We start from the raw sequence: 14,065 nt of genomic DNA, 5'->3' as shown, positions 1-14,065 counted from the left end.
TCGAGGCCGGTCGCTCTGTGAGTTTGATGCCAGTAGCTAATCCCTTAGCGCCCTTGTGTACAGCGCGGTGATTGTATAGAGGTTCGTATTCAGCGCTGCGGCCTCGAACTGAATCTGAATCACAACACCTTCGTGCGCCACACCTTATAAAATAACGCTCGGAGGTTTGAATTACGTGAAGAACGATAAAAGACAATCAAGGTACTGCAGATGCTTGATATCTGAAATAATACAGAAAACGTTGGAAAATCTCAACTTGTTTGGCAGCTTCTGGGGAGACAGAATTGGTGCTTCTGAAAACAAAAGTCAGTTCTGACTGTTTCTGTCTCCAGATCCAGACCTTGTACTTTCCTGTAGAATGTAATGATTTTTATTACGTGAGGAATGCTGTGTGATGGCAAAATCAACTTAATTCTACTAAATCTAATATTACCATGTCTGTGCTAGGTGTTCCAGAAATCAAACTGGTCCCTTATCCCAACTTTTCTCGCTCCCACAACACTGTTTCATTTCCTTTCACTCACTTCATTTTCACTTTGCTGCCCATCACCTAGAGTTTTTATATTACCACAGGAAGTTTGTTCTGCTGCTATCACTGTTCCGGGATCCATGCAACATTTCGATTTCAACAACCTCCAGGCAGGTAACAATTCTAAAGCAGGTTGGTTGCTATTGAGATGTTAACTAAGTCGATCATGGCATTTTCTTGCGAATTTGGTCTTATAATCGATGCTTTCTTGACTCAAACAGGAGAAAGTTGCCCCTGAGACATCTGTCTTTTGAATAGCAATGGCGCATGCAATGCTCAGAGGACCCGAGGAAAACAGAAGGGCGTTCTTGAGTATGCGTAGAAATGCTTAGCAGATCAGACACCCGATTTTGATTTAAATATCAAAGAGAATATCCAAACCTTTTGAGATTTGAAACGACTCGATCAGTTCTTCTCTCGATCTTTCTCCGCACTTAGAACTTTACATCAATAATAAATTCCTACTGGGAAACTATAAAATATGGACGGAAGATGTGACATCTGTGGCTTATTATGGATTACAATAGTTCATGAACCACTGTCGAGTTTGAGCATAAAACCAAGGCTCACTGACGAGTGAGTAATGAGTTTTGAACACGTGGTCTTTTGGGTGAGATGTTAAATTATATGCTTAGTTAGATGTCATGGGTTTCTCAACACTGCTCACAAGAAAAAGAGAATTTCCCGCTGTTGGTCATCTTTCTGTCGGGTATCATCATTAACACAGATTAACCTGCAATGGTCACGTGCAGGTATTTTTGAGTTCATTCCTTGTTTCACAGAATGTAGGCCTCGCTGGTAATGACTCTGAAGAAGATAGTTATGACTTGCCTTCTTGAACCGCTGCTGCCCAGGTGTCCCAAGATTTTGACGCTCGAAAGTGAAGGAAAGCGAATGATTTTCTTTGCCAGTTCACAGAATTTGGTCTTTCCCAACACAGATGTTTTGTTTTGTTCTAGGCTGTCCTGCGTCCTTTTCCAGGGTGCATAGTACAGTGGCCATTTTTCAAACCTTCAAATGTTGCTGTCATTGAAGCGTGAACTCTTAACATGAGCATTTCATGCTTCATACTTCCAATCAAACGTCGCATGCTGAGCAGCAGAACAGAACCGCAAAGACAACGCGCCTCATTTCAAGTTGAATCTTTGTTCTTTTGATTGAGTGCTCATGCGGTTATGTGATATCACTATTCATGGGCCTCTGGACAAGTTGGCGACGTAATCAATTCGGCACGATTTCTCTTACTAAAATATAACATTTAATTAAGAGATAATACAATAGCATACGAAATAGGAGCAGGAGTAGGCTGTTTGGGCCCTCAAGCATATCCGCCATTCTACAACTGATGTGTCCGATGTTCTCCTCAAAATATGATTTTTTTTATTATTACCGATTGATTGTTGACTAATGCTAGCACATCAATCAGTCAGGATCTAAAAACATAACCGGGCTATTCATGACAATTGCAACAGGCTTTTTAATATACATTTCTACATCATTTCATTAGTCTTTGTAATTAATAGGATAATTTATTTATGAAAACTAACGTGCAAGAACCGAAAGCCAGGGATGGGGAACAGAGACCACGCTGTCACAAATATGAAAACTTTCCGAGATTCTTATGAATTTACGACATGTTCAAGCTATAGCACGTCCAATGCAGAAGGTGTGGGGGTGACTAAATCCATTGAATTTTGCTTTTGTTGTTCTTTCTATTGATTTTTAGGATGCGTCCTTATTGGCTGAGACGGCATTTATTGCCTATCCCTAACTGTCCACAGCAGTTAAGAGTCACCCACATTCTGTGGGCCTGGAGTCATATGTAGGTCATGGTCATCTTGTTTTAATTCCAGAGGAACATTGAATTCCGTCCGTCATTGCACGATTTGAGTCATGTCACGGAACATGAACAGTAGATTCCGAACTGAAGAGGGGTTCTGGATTATTAGTCGAGTGACATTAATGCTGCGCCAGGCGCACAAAAAGGTCTATCATCGTAGAGTCTACTGGGAGGTTAAGATGAAGTAGTTGGCGAGCACATGTTTGCATTTTTTCCCTTTAGATCAGGGAAAGGTTACAATTTTGTTTGTAATAAGCTTAGATAGTTGCCTAATAAATGGAGCCACCAGTAGTTTTGAACATGTTGCCAGTGATAGACAATGAATGATGAACGCGAGTGACAACCAGAAAAGTATTGCCCCACAGAGTTGATCAGCATTTAGTCCCTATTTTTTACGCTTTAATTGCTCTGCGTTATTCGTGCACGGTTGAAACTATCGAGTGTTAAATTGGTTGGATTAACGAAGTCAATGATTTTTTTTTCCCCCAAGAAGCTTTCATTCCGCTCACAGCATCTGCGCAGAGCATCGGGCTCGGAGCTTTGAATTTTTTGAATTAATCCCCAGCATTTCTGAATGAATCAATCTGAAATCGGTCTCTAATAACTCCGTTTTTTTTTACGGAGCCTTATCGAGAAATTTCTTCCTGTAAAGTAACACGTAAATATTTTGGGATCACTTGCCTTGTTATGAACAAATAAACGAATGGCAGAGCTTAATTAACAACTCTTGAAACAGACTGAAAAATCTAATTGAATAAATTAGAATGGTTGGAATGAAAATAATCGTTTGTAGTTAATATGGTTTGCATTCATTAGGCATTAATATTTATTCATCTGGTACACAACAGTTGTTCTTTCTTCCAAAGGGTAGTTTACTCCAAACGCCTCCTCCCCAACTCACTCCCAGCCATCGTTCCCAAGTGTGGAAAATAACAAACAAAACTCAAACTCACCGTTTGCCCTCCATTGTACAGACACACAGCCAAGCGAATTCACTGTCTAAATTTAACGAGTGAAAAAAAAATTATTTTCATTTTTATTGTTTCTGCTAGAAGTCTCGTTGTTTTACGTTCGCAACCGGTGAGGATACTCCTCGTGTGTCTACCTTTTCAGGCCCCTTTAGAATCTTGTATAGTTCAATGAGATTTTATTTGATTGTGGGAAGGAGGGGCAGGCCAGCAATTATTCACCAGTGTTCATTGCCCTGGGCTGTGAGCTCCCTCCCTGACTCTCTGCAGCCAAGGCGCAATCATTTCAGATTTTTCAATCATTTCATGGGCTATTAGGGTTGCAATTCGAGGACATTAAATCAGCATCATAAAGTAACTGTGATGAAGTTCTAAGCCAGGACTGTATGTGGATTGGATGGGCTGTTCCGTTGTATTTCTGCATCGTCCTTCTGGGTGGTAGAGGTTATGGCTTGGAAAGGCATCGTCTGAGGAGCAACGTGGAGTTACCACAGTACATGCCTTGAGCGGCTGTGGAAAAGAGCGTGAATGTTGCGGGTGCTAGATGAATACATATCAATCAGGCTGTTTTACCCTGGATGGACTGGGGCGTCTTGAGTGTTGTTGGAACTGCACTCATCCAAGCAGTTTCAGAGCATTCCACCACAGTCATGCCTTCGTTGTTGTTACTTCCCATGTTGTTTCCTAATATGTGAAATACTTATCGGAAAATTCCTCTTGTTGTAGCCTGCTTTGTTAGTTTATTACATTTTACTTCTTTCCACCGAGACGATGGGAGGCCATATGCTGTTTTCTTTGCCATTTTGTTTAGAAGAAGGGGATTTATGCTGCCACTGAAAAAATGGGCTCATTATCCCGAGTGAAATATCAGTATTGTGCATCTTGTAAAACTTTCAGTCAGTCAGGCATTTGTTTTGCTTGCAGAGCAGGCTGGTTGTGATTCAGATGTTTTGTCACCATGCTAACTAACATCATCAGTGTTGCGTCCGCCGAAGCAATGTTTTTCTACACTGCTTAGTATTTATATGATCTGGTCTGTTGCGATGTTTTGTATCATTTCTGGGTCTTTTTTCGCAAGCATTTGTCTATGGGGCATAATTCCACATATTTATTGATTGAACTATGAATAGAGAACCAGGCCTCAAGAAACTGCCTTGAGCATCTATTGTAGATTTGGGCTACGATGGTTACTTTGTCCCAGTTAAATTGATGGCCTTCATTGTCTGATTGTACTGAAATGTATGTTAGGCGTGTAGTTGTGCTGCTAGCTGGTGTTCACGTATTCTGATGGCTAATTTCCTTCCTTTCTGGCTGATATAATTTCTGGCAGTCCTTGCATGGTATTTTGGACACTACATTTGTCCTTCATGTCATGAATATGGGGTCTTTCATTGTTGGAAGTGTTTGTCATAGTTTGACTGTGGGTTTGTGTGCTTTCCTAATTCCTAGTGGTCTTAGGAGTCTCGTTGTCAGTTCTGATATGTTCTTGGCATACGGTAGTGTGGCCAAATTTATTAGGGCATGTTGTGCGCTCTTGGTGTTGTTTATCTCACAGGCATCTGCAGATAAAGTTGGTGCAGTATCCATTGATAGTGAAGTCCTTTTACAGGGGTCCTGCCTCCTTATTCTGGAGGTGTGTTGCAGTGGGTTGTGGCTCATTTTAATAGTGTCCTCACACAGATTTGCTCATGGACATTGGGGCAATAGCTGTGGAAATTGAGGATCTGGTCTGTGTAGGTTGCCTTCCTGTATACTGTGGTTTGGAATTCCCCATTCATCATCTGTTCCTAGACACCATGGTAGAACGGAAGCTGATTGTTGTTCTCCTCTTCTCTTGTGAATTTGATCCCATTGAATATGTTATTGATGAGGTGATGTCTTTCTCCTAACTTAGTGACTTTGATGATGAAAAATCATTCATGTATGGTATCCACAGTTTTGGCTGGATGATGGAGAGGGTCATGCATTCCAATCTGCACGATTGCCTCTGCAAGAAGTCCTGAAGGTTATCAGTTTATCATTAATCTCTTTGTATACTTGATTATTAAAGGTGAAATATGCAGTGAGGCATACATCCAGTAGTCTGAGTATTTTGTCCTTGCTGATGGAGCTGTCAGTCAGCTTTCCTATTTCCTCGAGTAATATGGCCAGTGTTTATTTGGCTCATGGGATATCAATGAATGTGAATAGCGCTTTAATCTTAAAGGACACCATAATCTCATCATCATTGATTTTGATGTTCTTGAGGTTATTAATGAATTCCTGGGTTGAGTGGATGGAGTCTGGTGATGTGTCGACCCAGTGTTTCAGTCTTTGTTGTAGGTCCTAAGCTAGGTTGTATGTAGGTGTGCCTGGTAGGGAGACATTAATTACATCATCCAGACAGGAAGGAAACTAGCCATCAGGATACAGTAACACCAGTTGACTACATTTGCCCCACATTCCTCTAAACCCTTCCTATTCATATACCCATCCAAGTGGTGTTTAATGCTGTAATTGTACCCACATCACCAACTTCCTCTGGCAACTCATTCCATAGAAACTTTGTCAATTTTGCCTTCAATTCCCATCCTGCCCTCTCTTTTACCTGGTCTATCCCTGGCCCCTCCCTTCCCTCCCTTGACATTTCTGTTTCCATTTCTGGGGATAGACTGGCCACCAATATCCATTACAAACCCATTGATTCCCACAGCTATCTGGACTATCTATCCTCAAAACCCACTTCCTGCAAGGGCGACATCCCATTTTCTCAGTTGCATATGTTCAGATCAGGCCAACTTTGACAATCCTCAACTAAGGATTCCCCAGCTGCATTGTTGACAGGGACCTCAACCAGATCGGACTCATCTCCTGACTTCTGCCTTCACCCCTTCTCTTCCCTCCCACAACAGCAATAGGATTCCCCATATCCTCAGCTACCATCCTTCCAGCATCCACATCCAGAAGATCATCAGATGCCATTTCTGTCATCTCCACCAAGAAGCCACAACCAGACAGAAAATATCCTCCCCTCTCACAACAGCATTCCCCAAGGACCATTTCCTCCACACACCCTGGTCCACTCTTCATTCACCCCCAACAACTTCCCTGCACATCATGAATATGGGGTCTTTCGTTGTTGGAAGTATTTGTCATAGTTTGACTGTGGGTTTATGTGCTTTCCTAATTCCTAGTGGTCTTAGGAGTCTCGTTGTCAGTTCTGATATGTTCTTGACATATGGTAGTGTGGCCAAATTTATTAGGGCATGTTGTGCCCTCTTGGTGTTGTCTATCTCATAGGCATCTGCAGATAAAGTCGGTGGAGTATCCATTGATAGTGAAGACCTTCTCCTGTAACTGGTGATTGTGTATTATGTGCCCATTTATCTCCTCCCACACCAGTATCCAGGGGCCGAAACATACATTCCAGGTGAAGAAACACTCCACTTGCACTTCGCAGAATCTACGCTACTGCATTCATTGCTCACAGTGTGGTATTCTCCACATTGGGGAAATGAAGCATAGACTTGACGACTGCTTTGCAGAATATCTATGTTATGCTTGCAAAAAAGACCCTGAACTACCTGTTGCCTGCCACTTTACTGCACCACCCTACTACCTGGCCAACATTTCTGTCTCTTGCTTCCTGAAATCTACCAGCGAAACCCAATGCTCAACACCTCATTTTCTGCTTGAGGATGCTAAAGCCCTCTGGATTCAATATTGAGTTCAATAATTTTAGGGCCTAAACCCTCCCATGTCCCAGCCCCCTACCCCACACATCAGGCCTTGTTACTACACACCCAGCCATTACACACTCCTTGTTGTTCGTCACTAACTGTCCCCATTAACAACTACTCACCACCCAGCCTGAGCATAGGCAACTCCTTTGTCTGTTCAAATGTCTTTCTCTCTCTTTGGGCTGTATCCTATCATTTACTCTCTACCCCACCCAACTCCTTATTTTCTGCATTTAAACTGACATTTTCCCAGCCACCGTCAGTTCTGAGGAAGTGCCACTGGGTCCAAAACGTTAACTCTGTTTTTCCTTCACAGATGCTGCCAGACCTGCTGAGTTTAACCAGCAACTTTGTTTTTGTTCCTGATTTACATCATCCACAGGTCTATGGTTTTTTTTTCAACCCATACATGCACCACTTTCTGCATGAAGAGGTTACCCTTCCAATTCTTTTTAAATCTTTCCCCCCTCAGCTTAAACATAAATTTTCACGTAAATTTACAATTTATTTAGAAAATTAACAATAATTGTTAAAAGTCACCTTACCATGGCACCAGTATTAATGGCAGAAGTCATAAGTAACGTTAAAAAATAAATTTAAGACATAAGTTCATCACTGTCCATTTAATGGCTCCTGGTTTCAGAGGAAGCCGATGAAAAGACAAAATACACAGCTGAAATGAGGCCATCAATCCAAGACAAGAACACCACACCATGGTTGAGAAAAGAACTCCAGAAGACATCCCATCCTTGCACAAGCTGTCAAATGACGGTGAAATGAAGTATGATCAGAAATAATGGGAACTGCAGATGCTGGAGAATCTGAGATAACAAAGTGTGGAGCTGGATGAACACAGCAGGCCAAGTAGCATCTTAGGAGCACAGAAGCTGACATTTCGGGCCTAGACCCATGGTCTGTTGTGTTCATCCAACTCCACACTTTGTTATGCGGTGAAATGAAGTGTGATGTTTTAATATTAACTGTTAGAAACATTTAAAACAGAAAAAGAATGAAAAAATAAAAATGAACAGATTAGAAGAGCAATGGGCTGAGGAACCTGCATGCCATTGCCATCTTTTGTACCTATGCCCTCTAGTTTTGGACTCCTCCACCCCAGGGAAAATATCTTGGCTATTTACTGTGTCCATGCCCCTCTTGATTTTATAAACCTCAATAAGTTCACCTCTCAGCCTCTGACCCTCCGCAGAAAGTGGCCCAAAATCTATTCAGCCTCTGCCTCTAGCTCAAACTTCCAATCCTGGGAACATCCTTGTAGATCATGTCTGAACCCTTTCAAGTTTCACAACGTCCTTCCGGTAGCAGGGATACCAGAATTGCACTCAATATTGCAAAAGTGGCTTTACTAATGCCCTACACAGCTGGAACGTGATCTCCAATATTCAATGTGCTGACCAATAAAGGCAAACATATCAAATGTTTTCACCATTATTCTGAGATAGTAGGAACTGCCAATTCTGGAGAATCTGACAAGGTGTAGAGCTGGATAAATACAGCAGGCCAAGCAGCATCAGAGGAGTAGGAAAGCTGACATTTCGGGTCTAGACCCTTCTTCAGAAACGGGGAGGGGAAGGGGATTCTGAAATAAATAGGGAGAGAGGAGGGGGAATAGAGAAGATGGATAAAGAAGAAGATCGGTGGAGAGGAGACAGACAATAAAGGTAAGTGTACGTGGGGAGTTAGGGCAGAGATAGGTCAGTCCAGAGAGGATGGACAAGCCAAGGAAGGGGTAGGAGATAAGGGTGAGGCTTGACATTGGAGGGGTGGTAGGGAAGGCGGGGAGAAGCTGGACTGGTTTTGGGATGCAGCGGGGGAAGGAACAATTTTGAAACTTGTGAATCCGCATTGATACCACTGGGCTGCAGGGTTCCCAAGCGAAATATGAGATGCTGTTTCTGCAACTATCAGGTGGCATCATTGTGGCACTGCAGGAGGGCCACGATGGACATGTTGCCCAAGGAGCATGAGGGGGAGTTGAAATGGTTCGTGACTGGGAGGTGCAGTTGCTTTTAAGGACTGAGTTTAGGTGTTCAACAAAGGAGTACCCAAGTTTCCTTGATGTAGAGGAGGCCACAACAGAAACAGTGGATGCAGTATACCACATTAGCAGATGTGCAGGTGAACATCTGCTTGATGTGGAAAGTCTTCTTGGGGCCTGGGATGGGGATGAGGGTGAAGGTGTAGGGGCAGGTGTAGCACTTTCTGTGGTTGCAGGGAAAAGTGCCAGGTGAGGTAGGGCTGGAGGAGAGTGTGGAACGGACAACGGATTCATGGAGAGAGTGGTCCCTTCGGAAAGCAGATAAGGGTGGGGAGGGGTAAATGTCTTTAGTAGTGGTGTCAGATGGCAGATATCGGAAGTGTCGGAGGATGATGCATTGGATCCGGAGGTTGGCGGCATGGTACATGAGGACGAAGGGGATTCTGTTTGGTTGTTATTACGGGGAGGGAGTGCGTGGGATAAGTTGTGGAAAATGTGAGAGACACCGTCGAAGGCGTTTTCAGCCATTGTGGAGGGGAAGTTGTGGTCCTTCAAAAATGAGGACATCTGGGATGTCCGGCAGTAGAATGCCTCATCTCGGGAGCAAATGTGGCAGACGTGAAGGAATTGGGAATAGGGGATAGAATTTTTGCAGGAAGATGGGTGAGAGAGGTGTATTCTAGGTAGATGTGGGAGTTGGTAGGTTTGAAATGGATATTGATTCCCAGGTGTATGCCAGAGATGGAAACAGAGAGTTCCAGGAAGGAGAGAGAGGTATTGGAGATGGTCCTGATGAACTTAAGGTTGGGGTGGAAGGTGTTAGTGAAGTGGATGAACTGCTTGAGCTCATCGTGGGAGCACAAGGCAGTGCCGATATAGTCATCGATGCAACGGAGGAAGAGTTGGGAGATTGGGCCAATGTATGTGCGGAAGTGGGATTGTTCCATGTACCCTACAAAGAGGCAGGCATAGCTTGGGCATACATGAGATTACCCATAGCCACCCCCATTGTCTTTAGGAAGTGGGAGGAATTGAAGGAGAACTTGTTAAGAGTGAGAGTGAGTTCAGGTAAGCAGATGAGGGTGTCAGTGGAGGGGGACTGATGAGGCTTGTGGGACAGGAAGAAGTGGAAGGCCTTTAGGCCATCTGTGTGGGAATGCAAGTGTATAGGGGCTGGATGTCTATGGTAAAGATGAGGTGTTGGGGACCAGGGAATTGGAAGTTTTAGAAGAGGTGGAGGGAGTGGGTGATGTCACATCACAGACATAGGTGGGGGGTTCTTGGACCAAGGGGGAGAAAATGGAGTTGAGGTAAGTGGAGACGAGTTCGGTGGGGCAGGAGCAGGTGGAGACACTGGGTCGACTGGGGCGGTCAGGTTTGTGGATTTTGGGAAGGAGATAGAAACAGGCAGTGCAGGGTTGGAGAATGATGAGGTTGGAGGCTGTGGGTGGGAGGTCACCTGAAGAGATGAGATTGTGGATGGTTTGGGAGATGATGGTTTGGTGGTCGGTGATGGGGTCATGATCGGGGGGGGGGGGGGCTGTAGGAGGAGATGCCAGAGATCTGGCATCAGGCCTTGGCGATGTAGAGGTTAGTGCGCCATACTACAACTGCACCTCCCTTGTCCCCAGGTTTTAAGGTGAGGCTGGGATTCGAGCGGAGGGAGTAGATGGCTACATGTTCTGTAGGAGAGAGGCTGGAGTGGGTGAGAGGGGTGGAGAGGTTGAGGCAATTGATGCCTCGACAGCAGTTGGAAATGAAGAGGTCCAGGAAGGGTAGGAGGCCTGGAGGGTGGTGTCCAGGAGGAGGGGGTGTGTTGGAGGTGGGAGAATGGAACAGCAGAGGGAGGGTCAGGCTCACGATTAAAGAAGCAAGCGCGGAGGCTGATGCAGCAGAGAAACTGTTCAAGGTTCAAGCCTGAGCTATTTTGGTTAATGTTAGGGTGGAGGGGACAGAGGTGAGCCCTTAATGAGGACTGACCTTTCGTCCTCAGTATGGGGGAGGTCTGGGCTGGATGAAGACCCGTCAGGGCTGGGTGCTACTGTCTCCTGTGGAGCAGCTGGCTGTGGAGGTGGTGGGCGGAACGCCGTGTGTTATAGGTATTTCAAATGATAACTAATCTTAATAGTCAACATCTGTGCTGACAAAGTTTGTTGAAAACTTTCTTGGAATTGCAGTGCACAAAAATTCAGGACAACTTTTGCGTTAGAATTGTCAAAAGCAGATACAAGTAACACCGTCCCTGGGTGGGCTCGAACCACCAACCTTTCGGTTAACAGCCGAACGCGCTAACCGATTGCGCCACAGAGACTTATATTGAAAGTTGTCTCAAGGTGTGATCTGTCATGTGCACCTCCCAAACAGATTAATACTTTGTGACTACTTGTGTCGCTGGCAAAGCTTTCCTTGCTGTCGCTGCCGTTTCCTTGCAGTCTTTCATTGTATTGTTAATATAATAATCGCAATGCTCTGAAACCAATATTGCACTTTTGTCCTGATGTGCAATGACGGGAATTCCTTCAGTCACACATTAGTTTTTTCGAAAACTTGCAGCATCTCAAAGGAGAAAGACAGGTAAACAATAATTTAATTTTTAAAAATATCAAAGAACCGCTCGAAAAACTCAGTAGATCTGACAGCATCTGTGAAGGGAACAGTTCTGAATGTGGGTTAATAGACTCGAAATATTAGTTTTGTTTTCTCTCCAGACGCATTGCCAAACTGCTACGTTTCCTCCAAAAAATTCTGTTTTGGAAAAAAAAGTACCCTCTCCGTCTGGTCCGTCGAATAGGAGTTTCCCTCATGAGTTACAGAAGTGAGACTGTTTTGTTATTATTTTCCATTTCGCCTCACTCCTACCTGGCAATATTTCCTTCAGAACCTCTCGCCTTAAGTTATTGAATTCAGAGAATGCTGTAATTTGTTTCTATAGATTGCAAACATCATGTAAAGTTAACAAAGTGTTGAGCTGGATGAACACAGCAGGCCAAGCAGCATCTCAGGAGCACAAAAGCTGACGTTTCGGGCCTAGACCCTTCATCAGAGAGGGGGATGGGGTGAGGGAACTGGAATAAATAGGGAGAGAGGGAGAGGCGGACCGAAGATGGAGAGAAAACAAGATAGGTGGAGAGGAGAGTATAGGTGAGGAGGTAGGGACAGGATAGGTCACCCCAGGGAAGATGGACAGGTCAAGGAGGCGGGATGCGGGTGAAGGTAGGAAATGGAGGTGCAGCTTGAGGTGGGAGGAAGGGATGGGTGAGAGGAAGAACAAGTTAGGGAGGCAGAGACAGGCTGGGCTGGTTTTGGGATGCAGTGGGGGGAGGGGAGATTTTGAAGCTTGTGAAGTCCATATTGATGCCATTGGGCTGCAGGGGTCCCAAGCGGAATATGAGTTGCTCGAGATTCACGAAAGTTAAATACGAAAGAAAACAACAAGCGCTGGAAATACGATTCAACTCTCGTCATCTCTGTACCGAGTAGAAATTTCTCTTCTGAACGGAATCTCAGAGGCAGCTTCGTGAGAATACAGTTTTAAAAATGTTGATACATTTTTTCCCTGCATAAAGTGAGACGTGAACGGTGAAACACGCGTGGAACTAGGTGAGTGTAACGGGTTCGACAATGCGGCGGCTTCCCGATTGAAGGCAAAATGTTAGATCTAGATACCTGTCGTTGTTAAATCTATAATCACCAAGCCCAACCCCTCAAGCCCTCCCCCCGGAAATGTCTACCCAAGATCTAACATCTTTCGCAGTCTATACTTTTATGCTGGGTGTCAGCAGAAGCTGGAGACACCAAGTGGTGAAAATTGAGGAAGAACTGAATTACTACCTCGGCCTGAGACGCAAAGAGTTGATGGTCACTTTAGTAAACATGTGCTTCCTCAATTATGTTGAGACTGGAATGTTATTTGTAAACACACTTAAAGGTTTCTGTAAAAGTTACTTCCCTGACCGGGAATCGAACCCGGGCCGCGGCGGTGAGAGCGCCGAATCCTAACCACTAGACCACCAGGGATTGCTAATACGCTTTGCCGACTCAGTATTTATATAGTAAATACAATGTATCGTTTATGTTTCAAACAAGACTAATGACATCAGGATTTGAGTGTCGGCAGAACCCAAATACCCTGCTGAGAGCTTGCTGCTTGATAACACCTTCCACCACTTTATTGATCACTGACAGTGGACTGATGGGGTGGCAACTGGCCTTGTTGGATGTGTCCCTGTTATGAGATGCCAATGTTGTATTGTACTGGAACAGTTTAGACAGGGGTGCAGCAAGGGCAGTAGTTAATGGTGAATTGGGCCCACTGACTTTGCAGTATCCAGTATCTCCAATTATTTTGTGATTTCACAGGGGTGAATTGAATTGCCTGAAAACTGGCATCTGTTATGCTGAGGAGGCCAAGATGGAGCATCCACTTGGCAATTTTGGCTGAAGATTGTTGTGAATGCTTCAGCCTTACATTTTCCACTGAAGTGCTGGGCTCCTGCCTCATTGAGGATGGGTTTCTTCGTAGAACCTCTTCCTCCAGTGAGCTGTCCACCAACATTCACAACTGGATGTGGCAGGGGTAAAGATCTTGGATCTTATCCATTGATTGCGGGATCACTTAGCTCTATTTACCAATTACAGCGTATGTTGTTTGGCCTACAGGAAGCCCTGTTGTAGCTTCATCAGGTTGACATGTTATTTTCAGGAATGCTCTGTGCCCCACCCAGCAATCTTCATTGAACCAAGGTCGATTCCCTGGTTTGATGGCAATGATCAGCTGGGCAAATGTCCAGCTATGAGGATGCAGATTGTGCATCCGTGGTACATTGTGGGCCATCAAGAGCAGCAGAATTGCACAATCTGGAGTTGCTAGGTCTGTTCAAAGTCTATTCCATTTCATATGGTGATACTACCACACAAGACAATTTAATGTATTATCAGTGTGAAGGCAGGACTTCATTTCTACAAGGTCTGTATGCTTATCAGTATGTAACTGATACTGTCTTGCACAATTGC

The 14,065-nt window shown here is 44.3% G+C and overlaps 2 non-coding genes across 2 annotated transcripts; both read right to left on the bottom strand.

Moving 5' to 3' along the window:
• Positions 1-11,289: 11,289 nt before the first annotated feature.
• Positions 11,290-11,363, bottom strand: trnan-guu (transfer RNA asparagine (anticodon GUU)). The gene has a single exon. It is a non-coding gene; the product is annotated as a tRNA-Asn (tRNA).
• Positions 11,364-12,997: 1,634 nt separating this feature from the next.
• On the bottom strand, positions 12,998-13,069 carry trnae-cuc (transfer RNA glutamic acid (anticodon CUC)). Its single transcript has one exon. It is a non-coding gene; the product is annotated as a tRNA-Glu (tRNA).
• Positions 13,070-14,065: the final 996 nt, after the last annotated feature.

The sequence above is a fragment of the Stegostoma tigrinum genome, chromosome 34, assembly GCF_030684315.1.
Source record: "Stegostoma tigrinum isolate sSteTig4 chromosome 34, sSteTig4.hap1, whole genome shotgun sequence".
In the NCBI taxonomy this organism is placed as follows: domain Eukaryota; kingdom Metazoa; phylum Chordata; class Chondrichthyes; order Orectolobiformes; family Stegostomatidae; genus Stegostoma; species Stegostoma tigrinum.
The sequence above is the reverse complement of the archived record's forward strand: the minus strand, read 5'-3'. Positions and strand labels throughout refer to the sequence as shown.